Below are 13,786 nucleotides of genomic sequence, written 5' to 3' on the forward strand. Positions count from 1 at the left end.
ACATGAACACACATTAATACACAATACTTCCCGGGGGGTAAAAGGGCACCTGACAAATGAGTTGGTGTTCGTAGGAGTCCTTCAAGTCTCACTTCAGAAGGTGACCCGAGGCCTCTCTCAAGGCAGACTCATAACTCTCACTCAACACTCAAGACGCTAGCTGGCTGCTCTTTGCATCGAATATTGTATTGTTATGATGAAGGACCTTTTCCGGAGAAATTGAATACTTCTCAGCACAGTCTTTATATTTTTCTATTCTTTCCACCCGCTATTATTATCATCCGTAAGTGAACAGGTACTTTCAGGACATGCTGGTTTTTTTTGTATATACAGGACCACAAAGTTAGCTGGCTAAATGCCATACAATTCATGTCTTTGCTGACTCACCTGATTTCAAATGCTGTGAAGAACGGAAATGTCAACAACAATCAGAAAAGGCACGGAACATTATTTCTGTTCAGAAATGTGGACGGAAGCATGAAAGTAGTCATACGTATACAACAGACAAGGCTGAAGTACTCAGGCAAGCTTTGCATTGCGGAAGAGCTAGATCACAGTTATGGGAGGTCAACATTGGAAGTGGTGGCAAGAAAATACATCCGTCCAGAATAATAGACTGTGGAAAAACTTTGTGGAAGGGAAGTCTATTAAGTTGGCTTTTTGCGTGGGCATCAGATTCGAGAGCCATGCAAAGACTGAAAACTTCTCCCAGAAACACCATGACCTGGGAGAGGCTTATTGCGTGGGTCTTCCATTAATGGGACGGGGGGGGGGAGGGAGGGAGTGAGAGAGAGAGAGAGAGAGAGAGAGAGAGATAAAGAGAGAGAGACATCTAACTCTACTCAGTCATTGAAAAAGTAAGCAGTCCAAAAGACACATTTACATATACGTATATTCCAGAATGATCCACACTCCAACAGTACCACTAACCCAGTAATATGAAACAGTATGCTGCAATGTATTGCACTTATTTTTCATTTTTTTTTAGAATAGATTCATTATAGCCTCGCACCAAAGTTGCAGAGTACTTCAAGTTTCTTTCATCTTCCTGTCTGTTTATCTGCCCGTCTGTACATTTCATGCAACGGGGAAGATCATCTTTAACCCTGGCTGACACGTAGGCTATGGTATGCTATGAAATAGTTATGAAAAGAAAGCAACACACAAAAAACACCTCACTGCACAAGCTTGTTTTTTACTTGAAGTACCAGGCACTCAATTAATCCAGGAATGCAGGGTTTTTTCCCATAATGCATAGCTCCAAGTGATGTCCTTGGCCAACAGGAGGGATGCTTTGCCTCGTCATTAGCACAACCTCTTTCTGTTTCAAGACCTACTGTAGACCCAAGTACTGAACAATAGCACAATCGGCCTTTTAATAGCATTTAAGGAGTGCAAAGGCAAACAAGTATGGCAAGAGGATAATAAACTGAGAAAATGCTGTTTGCGTATTTTTCAACCTGCGTAAGTAATTCTATTTTGAATCTACGCCTCCAAGGACAATGCTTATTCATTATTACATTTGAAAAAGCTGAGAGTTCATTGCCACTATCTGAGTGATTTGAAAGGGATATTTTGTGTGACTTTCCTCTGTTGTTTTCCTGTGGACTCTTTTGAGTAGGAACAAAAAAAAAAAGTCAAAAACAACCATCCAGCCGGTCACACAATAAACTACCTTGAGAACCAGAATTGGCGTTTTTTTGTGTTCAGCAGAAAGACAGAGATAACAGAAATGTTTCTCTAACTGCTGGTAGTGCACTACACTGTACATCGCTGGAGGCATCAAGGCCAAAGTTTTTATCCCTGACTCACTGCCGTGGTCTTCTCTTTCATTCGAGATCTCGCCCAGTGTTTTCCCCCGCGAGGCTTTATATGTTGGTACTAAAAGGGGGAGTAACTTCAGGCAACATGATGAAGATGTTGCGAGGCCAGCTACTCGCTGGGCACACAGTGTGTTATTTATCTGTCAAAGCCAACACATCAATTTGGTCACTCCATGCTGGGGCTTAACCCCCCGTGTCAAAACAAGTCTGCAAGGACGTGCAGTGGTACACCCATGCAAGGTTATTGGAAAATAGATATTTTAGCTAGAGACTCCTTAATTCTTACAAGGTACAAGTAAATATTTCAAACTGTAGAGAAAATAGTGGTATTCATACGGCTTCCCATAGACTGTGAACGACTGTGGGTCAAGGGTAACTTTGAGGGGTGGATTTTAAAGTGGATTTCATGCTGACATGCTTTACATTGTTATAGAATGATGAACTTATGACTCGTGTGGTCTGTGGTCTAGTCTGATACTAAATTTACACTTCATCTGGTCTGTAAGAAAGTCTATGTGTGATGTCAAAGTGTCTGCGCAGTTCTTTCATATGAAATAATAAACAACAAAAGTATGGTTTCACCCCCAGAGTCCTAGCCCACTGTTCCTAGCTATAATCTCCCCCCACAACATCCTGCACCCAATCCAGGTCACTGGCACTATTGTGAGCCCGCCCGGCCTGAGGCTGGGACCTGACATACACGCTTAACAAACACAAGGTCCAACGGCCACTGCTCTCAATGTCATGACCAGAATGTCCCATGCAACACAAAACTCCGGCCCCAACACAGCCCATTAGGCCAGCGTTGCTTAAGGCTGCAGTGGCTTGCTTTCACTCCAACAATCCTCAAACGAGACCCCTCTATTATTTCTGCTATCCCATTGCAGACTGTGGTGGTGTTTGTACTTGGCTTCTAACCAAGTCATCACCATGACATGCAGTAACATGAGCCACTGAATATGAAAAGGTAAATTCAGAAGCGCAGGAGGAGAGGCAGGAGAATCTCAAGCACTTGAGATTATACACACACACTTGCCCGCATTGCGCAGAGGCAGAGCAAATGATAAGTAGGTATCTACATGCATATGCATGTCAGGAGCATCTGGAGAAAAATGCCATATGTTTGCAAAATAGATTTTTCACACTAGCGCTCTGTCTCAAATGTGTTTCTTTTTTTCCCAAACACATCCTTTTTCTGCACTTTCTCTACACAATATGCATCAGGCAGAAACGTGATGACATTAACATGCCAGTTATTAAGTGATTATAGCTTAAAAATCACATTCATTAAACCATTAGAATAACATGTTACAGTATTAGGCAAATATAACCAGGGCACAGGTCTCAACCGGTCTCAAATGTGTTTCTTCTTCAAACACATCCTTTTACTGCACTTTCTCTATTCAATACAGAAACAGAAACACGAGACACAAACACACCAGTTATTAAGTGATTATAGCTTAAAAAATCACATTCATTAAACCATTAGAATAACATTTGGCAAATATAACCAGGGCACAGGGGTTAATCTTTCACATGTCCTGGTCCTCTGGTCCCTGCCACGGGGTCTCTTTTGCAACTGTGTGCAACTAACACAGAGGTCACCGGCAAAGTCGTTTGGGTCTGGCTGTCAAGCGGCTGGCAAGGGAGGCCAGTTTGTTTGCCTGTGCTGGCCGACCGTATTGCTGACTTCCCCTCACAGTGCAAACCGCTGCAACACCACCGCGCCGCCTCGGTGATAATTCATCAACCAACACACAACACATTACTATGGCAACAGCCCAACTGACAAAATTAGGCGGTAATGGTCGTTTAATTGTTATGAACTCCTATGAATCAATTTCAAAACCCGAAATGTTTATTCAACGGCAGTTAAACTCCCTGCGATGACTCACGACGCTTCGGCAGCAGCAGCAAGCGAAAAACATGAGCAAATAATAAACACTTTAGCGCTTGTACGTACACTAGCACATCTTAGCAAGTCTGTGGCACCACCACCAACTCCGCCACCACCTCGTTTTTATTTTCTATTTTACCAGGGACATTTCATTTTCTGGCCATCTTTTAACCCCTGGGAGCCAGCCCCTGTGTCTGGGATACATGCCGCTGTTGACTCAGTTGAATTGCTGGCCCTGGGCGCGAATGTCTGGACCCATGAACATAATGACGAAAGGTCACTGGGCCCCCTATTCCTCTCGTTCTCTTTCTCTCTCTCTCCTTTCGTTCCCTCCCTCCCCCTCTCTCACTTCATCCCTTTCCGTCCCCTCTCTCTCTATCTTTCTCTGTCTACATTTCAGCCCACCCCTCTCTCTCTCTCTCTCTCTCTCTCTCTCTCTCTCTCTCTCTCTCTCTCTCTCTATCCTTCCCTCCCTACTTCTCCCCCCTCTCTTCCTCTCCCCCTTTCTCTCTCTCTCTTGCTGTCAACAAAATCACTTCAGCCAGACGAGCCCTGGCAGTGGTTCAAGCCAACAGCAGCACCACAAATACCCTTGCCATGACAGTAGCAACACCACCTCTGGTCTGCCTCAGGTGGTCACCAAATTAATCTCACAAACACTCACAAACACTCAAAAAACACACATGCGCACACATGCACGCATGCACACACACACACACACGAACACAGACCACCCACCACCCCCCCACACACACACACATGCGCATGGACATGGACACACATGTGCATGGACACACACAAGCACGCAGACACACACACACACAAAAACACAGTCAAGCACACACACACTACACTACACTACACTACACTACACTACACTACACTACACCTTATCCACGGATGAATGGACTGGTGGCCCTAAGTCCTGAAGGAACAAGTCATGTCGGTCCATGTCACGCTTCAGATGGAACAGCCTTGAGGTATGTACACTGCACAGTATATAGTACCAGTGCTTATTCCGGGAAAGAAACATAGCAGTCAGTTACCAGATATACTACTTCAATCCGCTCTGAAGTGTTCAAACTATTGGTTTGCTTGGCTTGGCTTGGCTTGGCTGCAACCTATATTTAACAACCCTATACTGCACTGTGGTGGAGGAGGAATCATAAACTGTGGTCCACGGTGGAGGCCTTAGACTTGCCAATCAATGACTAATGAAACCCAGCGCAGAGGTCTTGGATCGTTAAAGCGGACGGAGTGTACTACTTAGCGGCTCCGCCCTGCTGCTGAAATTATGGGACGCGAACTGGAGACCCTCAGCCGAGACAGAGAGCCTGTTGGTTGCTATGACGCTCCCTGGTGGCTGCCTGGGGCAGCATTCCAACCGCACCGCCCACCAGAACACACACACGCGCACACACACACACACACACACACACACACACACACACACACACACACACACACACACACACACACACACACACACACACACACACACACACACACACACACACACACAAATGTACATAGTAACACCCGCACCGCCCACCACAACACACAAACACACAAACACACAAAGACACACACACACAGACGCACACACACACACACACACAAACGTACATAGTACACACGCATGTATGCACAGACACACACACACACACACACACACACACACACACACACACACACACACACACACACACACACACACACACACACACACACACACAAATGTACACACGCATGTATCCATAGATGTATACGTACACACACACACACACACACACACACACACACACACACACACACACACACACACACACACACACACACACACACACACACACACACACACAACTACAACATGTGACTACTACATATGTGTCGTGTCACGCATACAAATCATAAATGGCTGCAGGAAGCATCGCGGACAAACACGAGAGGAGGTTGATGCTGCAAGTACTATAGGAGGGAGCCTTGGGCACGGCCAATAATAAGGCAAGACTGAACACCCCTGCCCAGCTTTGGCCACGCCTTTCTCTGTCACTGACCGATTGCCAATTAAATTGTAAGGGGCGTATTGATCACGTGTGCGGATGAGAAAAGCCACCTCAACAACGCCGCACTGGAGAAAAAATACCCGTGGTGGGGTTGGTGCCAAAGATAAAAACATGTGCTCCACTGCACATCGCTTAGGGAAAAAAATGATCACATATCATTTCTCACATTTCTTCTCACCATTGTGGGGAAAAAATCTCCCAGATGAATGCATGTGATGTAAGTGTGAAGGCTGGGTGTTGGAGGGTGGGATGGTACACAAAAATACATACTTAGATTGCTCATTGCAAAATGCTTCAGAAGGGAAAAAAAGAAGCTTTCATAGTAAGTAACATTGGGACCTCCCACTTTACACTATAACTTCACTACAGAGGACTATGTACACTCACCAGAATTTATTAGAATTTTACACCCCAGTCAATGTTAAAATTCGTCAGATTCAATTACAATTGTTTTCTATGGGGAAAACTCATTTCTTTTCAATAGCTCAGATTAGTGTTTCAGGGGTGTTGGGGTGCCCTAGGGGGGGCGATGAGAAGGATACAGTTGGGCTTATGTAGTTGTCATTGGAAGCATTAGTACATTTGATTTTTGTTAATACTAAGGGGGACGTTGACAGGCTTCTGATGAGGTTAAGGGGGCGTTGGCAGGCTCATAATGAGGTCCAGGGGGCGTTTGTTCAAAATAAGTTGAGAAGCACTGTCTCAGATAGACAGTAAGTAACATTGGGAGTCCTGACACTACACACTGGACAATGACACAATTACGAATGCATATTTCGAGCAGCGCAGCAGATGGCTTGTCTCCATGGGGCCCCAGATCTTAAGGAGGAGATCTTAACATCCTAGCAACCCCCCCTCTCGACTCAAGCCGAGAGTCAGCGCCCGGTGCCCAGTGGCATCCTGGGAGAGGCCGGGTTGGACTGGCCACCTGGCATAGCGGGCATTTCCCGGTGGGGACCCGCACCCTCGTGGGCCCATATTTTCAGAAATAGATTTTTTAAAAGGGGCCCATGAGGGTACGGGGCCCACTGGTGATTCAGTTCCTCGCCGCTAATTATGAGGGGCCCCTTTAAGCCAAAAGTGCCCAGGCCCCTTTTCTCCCCCGGTCCAGAGACGTCTTGGGAGAGGCCGGGTTTTGAACTCCCCTGATAGCTGACCTCTGGGGCTTTTTTTCGATGAGTAGCGAGCTCGCTGCTGCTGCTGTTCCAGCCAATATGCTGAGAGAGGGGCCTGGCTTGGCCGAGCGTCCACTCATGGAGAGGAGGAGAGGACGGAGGAGGAGAGGAGAAGTGAAGGAGAAGAAGGGTGTGGGGAAGGGGGTGGAGAGTGCACATACACACAGACACAAATACACACACACACACACACACACACACACACAGAAGTACAGAAGAGGAGGGAGAAAAGAGAATGCGCACGCTCGCGCGCTCACACGCACACACGCACACACACACGCACACACACACACACACACACACACACACATACACACACGCACACACACACACACACACACTGACACACACACACACACACAGACACACACACAGTGAGCACAGGCAAGGTCAGCAGAGAAGGGTCGAGGCTCGCTGGTCAGCACTGTCGCCTTGGGAGCTGGGCAGATGATGAGGCTCCCTGGCGGGCGAGCGAGAGCAGAAGAACAGGTCGGGTGAGAGAGAGAACGGACGGACGGAGGGGTCGGATGGACAGATGAGTGAAAGGATGGTGAGATGCAGATCTCCAGGGCTCAAACAGGCAGATCTTGTCAACTTTCACTTTTCTTCTTTTTTTTTCTTTTTTTTAAGGGCGTGTTACTGGCACGCCATTGGGAGCAGGTGTCAAAAATGAGAGACAGGCAGGCAGAGAGAGGGAGATATGGAGAAATGCAGAGTGAAAGAGATGGAGAGAGAGAGAGAGAGAGAGAGAGAGAGAGAGAGAGAGAGAGAGAAAATGAAGGTAAGAAAGAGGAGTAGAGCGATATGGAGACAGACAGAGGGAGAATGACAGACGCAAAGATGTGGAGAGAGCGAGACAGAGAGAAAGAGAGTGAGAGAGAGACAGAGACAGATAGTGGGAGCAAGTGAAAGAACGCGTGGAAAAGTGAAAGAGTGAACGTCTCTGCTGGGACCTATAGCCTCCGCCCACAGGCGAAGAAGCTCCCATCCTGCCGCCACTGCTCACTTTTTCTCGGGGAACCTGAATCATGGGAAAGTGTGTAACTGAAGCGAAAGGGCACATTTTGACAGAGATTTAGTGCCGTTGCAGAGCTTTTTTCCCCCTGACTGCATAAAATAACCCTGCCTCCCCCAAGAGGCCCCCACATTGTCATTCTCATCGCCCTAGTCCACTTTCTCTTCTCAACACCCCCCCCCTCTCTATGCCACCTCTCTCTCTCTCTCTCTCTCTCTCTCTCTCTCTCTCTCTCTCTCTCTCTCTCTCTCTCTCTCTCTCTCTCTTTATCTCTCTCCCTCTCTCTCTCTGTCTCGGTCTCTCTCTCTCTCTCTCTCTCTCTCTCTCTCTCTCTCTCTCTCTCCATCATTCTCACTGCCTGTTACTCTTACACTCCACTTCATTCACTCTCTTTCTTTCTCTCACTCTCTCTTACTCCCACTGTCTCTCTATATTGCTCTCTCTGCCCCCCCCTCACTCATTCTATATCTGTTTCACTTTACTACTCCCTATTTTAGTCCTGTTCTACTCCTACTCTATCCATCTCTCCCTGTCTGTCCTCTGCTGTATCCCCCATCCCCTCTCTCTCTGTCACTTTGTCCTCCTCTCTTGCTCCATCCTGCTGCTCTCAGTCGTGCCCTGTCTCTTTCGTTCTCTCGGCCTCTCTCTCTCTCCCCATTCCCTCCTTTTTGGTGTATCCCTCACTTATTCTCTCTATCCGTCTCTCTATCTGTGCACCCCCCATTACTCTTTCTTTTCCTCTTTCTCTCTATTCCTCACCATCTCTCTCATTTCAGTCTTCCTCCTCTCTCACTCTGTCACTTTCTCTTGCTTTCTCTGTCCATCTCTCTCTCTCTCTCTCTCTCTCTCTCTCTCTCTCTCTCTCTCTCTCTCGCTCTCTCTCTCCCTCTTCACCTTCACCGGGTCCATTTGCATCAGCGGAAGGTGGGAGCGAGCCGAGAGCCAGGGAGTGGGTGCGGTGGACATATTAAGCTTTGCCGCAGATAAGAAGCACACACATTTGTCATCAAATGGAGCGTGTTCCCGGATCATTTAGACTTGACCGGTGTTGACTTGCACTGTTTACCTTTTCTTCGTTTATGCTGATGCGGTATACCATCCAACATTAATCACTTCCTAAGCCGTTTTTTTTTCCTCACCAGCACCCCCCCATTTTATTCAGGTAAGGGAGGGGAAATTTGAAAGAAGCAAAAGAAAAAAGAAAACTCATAAATATTAAAGTGAGGGAAATTTCCTCATATAGTGTTCCTCCACAAAATACACAGCTGTGCTAGCGCTAGGAGAGTGGAAGGTAATGCATTCACATGGGTCAGTCCACCACAACACATTAGCGCTCGTCGCTTCTACCTGCAGTAGCGACAACACACGTCGGCAGCATCAGGGTACCACTAACACGGTGAATTTCGCAACACAGTGTCCATTCAACACTCTGAGAGTCGAATTCGACACTGGTGGTGTTGGGCCCATTCGGTGATGTGTTGAATTAACACTGCCAAATGTACTGAGTATGATGTGAAAATATCCTGGATTTGCCTCCATAAAAAACACAATTTCGCCCCATTACTGGATACTTCCTGCTTAGCTGCCATACGGCTAATTCACAGCCAGCCTGGCTCGTGTGAAGGGTAGGGACAAAAATATTATTATGATGAATTTCTTTTCCTGTCATTACTGGGGAAGTATTCTCTTTCCATGCATCAGTGGAAACACATCCACAGCTTTCTCTCTCTTTCTCACTCGAGGGGAAGAAAAAGTCAAATCTTTTTCCTCCTTAACTTTGAAAAAAAAGAGAAAGAAAGAAAAAAAAAAGAAAATCGGCATTAGCCTACCATGTGAACGAGCTTGGCCTTGCTAATAATGTACATAGTCATAATTTGCCTGGCATTAGCTTAGGGACACAGTGGAGCACGAGGAAGAGGAGGAGGAAGAAGAGGAAGAAGAGGTGGTGGTGGTGGATTAATATGTGTGTGACTGAGAGGCGAGCGAAGCCCATATAGTATGCAAATGGTGGCATCACTCTCCATATGCATGTCTCATTACCAGCCAGCGCCGAAAAACAAAGCGCTAGAGTAGTGTTTGTTGGGGGGCACTAGGGGGGCGTTCAAGGATACAGCTGAGAGGGGGCAATGCTTAGTTGCCATTAGGGGGCATTATTCATTTTTTTTTGTAATACTAAGGGGGCATTGTCAGGCTTATGATGAGGTCAAGGGGACATTTGGAGGCTTGTGATGAGACCAAGGGGGCGTTTGTTCAAGAAAGGTTGAGAACCACTGCGCTAGAGGGATGGCGGGAGAATGGCGCGTACAGCAAGCAGCACACACAGCATACACCACCAGCAGCAGCAGCAGTGCTGACCTGGCTGTGCCCTGTCACAGACGGCCGTCTAAATGACTGCCTGCCTGCCTGCCTTCCTGCCTGCCTGAGATTTTTTTTGGGAGGGGTGCCTGAGAGAGCAAGAGCGATGTTTCTGCTGCCGTGCCGCTCTTCAGAACGAGAGGAAGAGAAGGGGGTGACACTGTGCTTGACATAAATAGACAAGCATCAACAACAAGGAGCAACAACCCCAACTGCACATTTCATGTCTGAAAACTAAGGAGAAAGCATTCTGAATTTTTATTGTGGGCGTTTTTCTTTTTTTTTTTGGTCGTTGTTGTTTTGTTTTTTTGGTGTGTCGGATTGTAAGATAGATAGACAGACCTAGACATAGACAAAGACGGAGGAGAGATAGACAGACACAGACTGCCACCCCGGGAGAGACAGAGAGACAGACAGACAGAGAGAGAGAGGGGCAGGGAAGAGAGAGAGAGAGAGAGAGAGAGAGAGAGAGAGAGAGAGAGAGAGAGAGAGAGAGAGAGAGAGAGAAAGAGAGATAACAGAGAGAAGAGAACAGAGCACAGAGGGCAAGACAGAGAAAAAAATAGGTAAGTATCAAATCCAAAAAGCTCTTACTACAGTGACTGTCTTGGAACTCCCCCTCGCTCAACAGCTAGAAAACAAGGCGAGTACAGAAGAGAGAAAGAAAAAAAAAAAGAGGAAGAGGGGAGAAAGGAAAAGAAAAGGAAGGAAAGAAAAAAAACATGAAGCCTGATGTCTGGTGCCAGGCAGGGCTGGGGGAGCTGAGCGAGTGATGTGGATGATTGCATGACTTATCTCCATCTTCTGAAGGACAGAAGATACTGGGAGACAGGCACATTTTCACCACAATGCCCCCGTCAAGGGATTTCAAGACGTGTACACACAGACGCGCACGCACATAGACAGAGGCACACAAGCGCACATACATGCGAGCACAGACACAGACACAGACACAGACATAGACACAGACACACACACACACACACACACACACACACACACACACACACACACACACACACACACACACACACACACACACAGACACACACACACACACGGACATATGTCACACATACACACAAACACACATACACACACACACAGACATACACACACATACACAAATACAGTACATACACGCAAGTGCACTCACACAGAGACAGACAGAGAGGAACCGAGAGAGATAGAGGGAGAGAAACAGGGACAGAGAGAGAGAGAGAGATTATAAAGGAGAGAAAGACACAGACAGGGAGAAAGAGAGTCTGCCATGCCATCCTCCTTTTGTCTTCCGCCTGAATGGAAATCTGTGTTGTTGTTTAAAGCTTTCCTAGTGATCTCCCAGAGCGCGGTGGTGGCGGTGATGAGAGGTGGCCGACTCCCATCCTTCTACACAACACCACTTTTCACAGCGCCCGCTAATGTGGCCCGACAGCCCAGCACTGGCTTTAGTTTTGACTGAATTATGTTCCAAAGGAGAGGACAAGCCGGGGCTTTGATATTGACAAACGCTAGGTCAGCCCTTTTTTCCCACCCCTGCTCCCCACACACACACACACACACAGACACACACACGCGTGTGCGGGAGCTCTCTCTCTCTATCTCTGCGCACTCTGGGCTCTTGCGCTCGTGTGATCTTTATTCTCGACAAGTCCATCTGCAATCCCCCTTGTGTATTGTTGACACGCGGGGGCACCTCTGAAATTGTCTCCTAATCCAGAGGCGGTTTGCCGGGGTCAAGGGGACCGCCCAAGTTCAGAAGAAACAGACAAAGCCCCATCACGCCCTCTTATGATCCCTCTTATAGTATTATTATTTTTTCACTTTGGGGAATTATCACCCTGCAACAACAATCAAAAACAGGGTGAATCCATAATAACACCCTTCAAAACAACTCACTGTGACAGTACTATGTGTGATGACCATGCATGACGATGTTGTTTTTTTGGCACAAGGCCCTTGATGCTCAATGATGGGGAACGAATAAGGACTTGTTCCATCCTACGACTAAGGAGAGAGCCTTGTTAAAATATCACTGCACCGCCGTTATTTACTTAGTCAGAAAATAATATGATGTCCCTGGAGCGTGCTTGTGTACTTCCTCCTAATTTATTCAGCATTATTCCCTTAATTAATGCGGGTGTTAAAAAGGGGGGCCTCTTAATTCATCATCTCCTGTATTTTTGAGTGTCCGGGAGCAAGAGCCAGGCAATTATACACAACTTTTTATAAAACATGCTGGCCCTTCTGTCCGCGGCCGAGGCCGAAAGCCATCGGGAGACGACAACAAGGGGAAATGAAGTGTGAAATCCTGACAAACTGTTCTAGCCGGGCACGCACTCACCAGGCGGCCTCCAGCTGTGCTCTTCAAGTCAGAAACACATATTTGGCGAATAGCTACCCACCGACTTTCCCCAAAAAATACATTTATATGGTACAAGAGTGTTTACTTTTTTGGGGGGAGGATGGATGTTTGCTAGCTACTCCACACAATGAAAGGGCTGGCGTAATGAATTTATAGATTTGGTCCGCCTGAGGCAACGAGAAACCACCTGACTTTTCCCCAAAAAAATATATGGGCAAGAGTGTTTCTGTTTGTGTGTGTGTGTGCGTGCGTGCGTGCGTGCGTGCGTGTGTGTGTGTGTGTGTGTGTGTGTATCTGTCTGTGAGTGTGTGCGCCCGCATGCTTTTCTTTTAGGAGAATAGATGTTGAAAGTTACTCCACACAATGGAAGCCCTCTTAATGAATTTATAGATTTGCCCTCCTAAGGCCTGCATTTCATCAGAAATCTGAAACAAAAACACAGATGACTAGATACTCCAGCACAATTACATCACTTGGCCCATTGTCAGCACTGGCATCAAATTCAGACAATAAAACATTTATGACTCAATGGATTACAATGTTATGCCCACACAAGTAGAATATTGTATGATGTTAAAAGAAACTCTGTGCTTTAAACTTCAGCACTAGGGCAAAAAGGAAATCTCGTAAATTTAGCATGTCAGTGCACCTGTTATATGCCAACGACGCTCATACCTGTAGCCAATAACAACCACTTTCATACAAGATAAAATAGAGGCGAGAGAGACTTCATTCCTATAAATGAAACAAGTCATATCTGCCAGACAGTGCAGCAAGGGAAATCAAATTCAAAGTAACACCATGGACTTCCAAAAAAATGAGCAGAGCATCCCACCAGCGACACCTTGCAATATTTCACAGTAACCTGTCTGTGTCTATGGGTTCAAGTATACCCTCCTTTGCATTTTTGTGCACAAAGCTTAGCTCCTATTTGCATGAGACGTGCTGGTCTGCTGTGTCTACGCTTGAGTCAATGACCTAACTAATCGACATTAGTAGGCTAGGTAGCGACCGACTCTGGACACGCCGTCAGGATCCTGCCAATGCAGTGGGCGACCGAAGCGAAAAGATGTTGGAAATGTGACATCGG

General features: G+C 46.7%; 1 protein-coding gene across 1 annotated transcript in view; it reads right to left on the reverse strand.

Moving 5' to 3' along the window:
* unc5a (unc-5 netrin receptor A) overlaps positions 1-13,786 on the reverse strand; it is a 302,233-nt gene that overhangs the window by 287,121 nt on the left and 1,326 nt on the right. The gene's annotated exons all lie outside the window — the stretch shown is intronic.

Source organism: Engraulis encrasicolus, chromosome 23 (assembly GCF_034702125.1).
Source record: "Engraulis encrasicolus isolate BLACKSEA-1 chromosome 23, IST_EnEncr_1.0, whole genome shotgun sequence".
In the NCBI taxonomy this organism is placed as follows: Eukaryota; Metazoa; Chordata; class Actinopteri; order Clupeiformes; family Engraulidae; genus Engraulis; species Engraulis encrasicolus.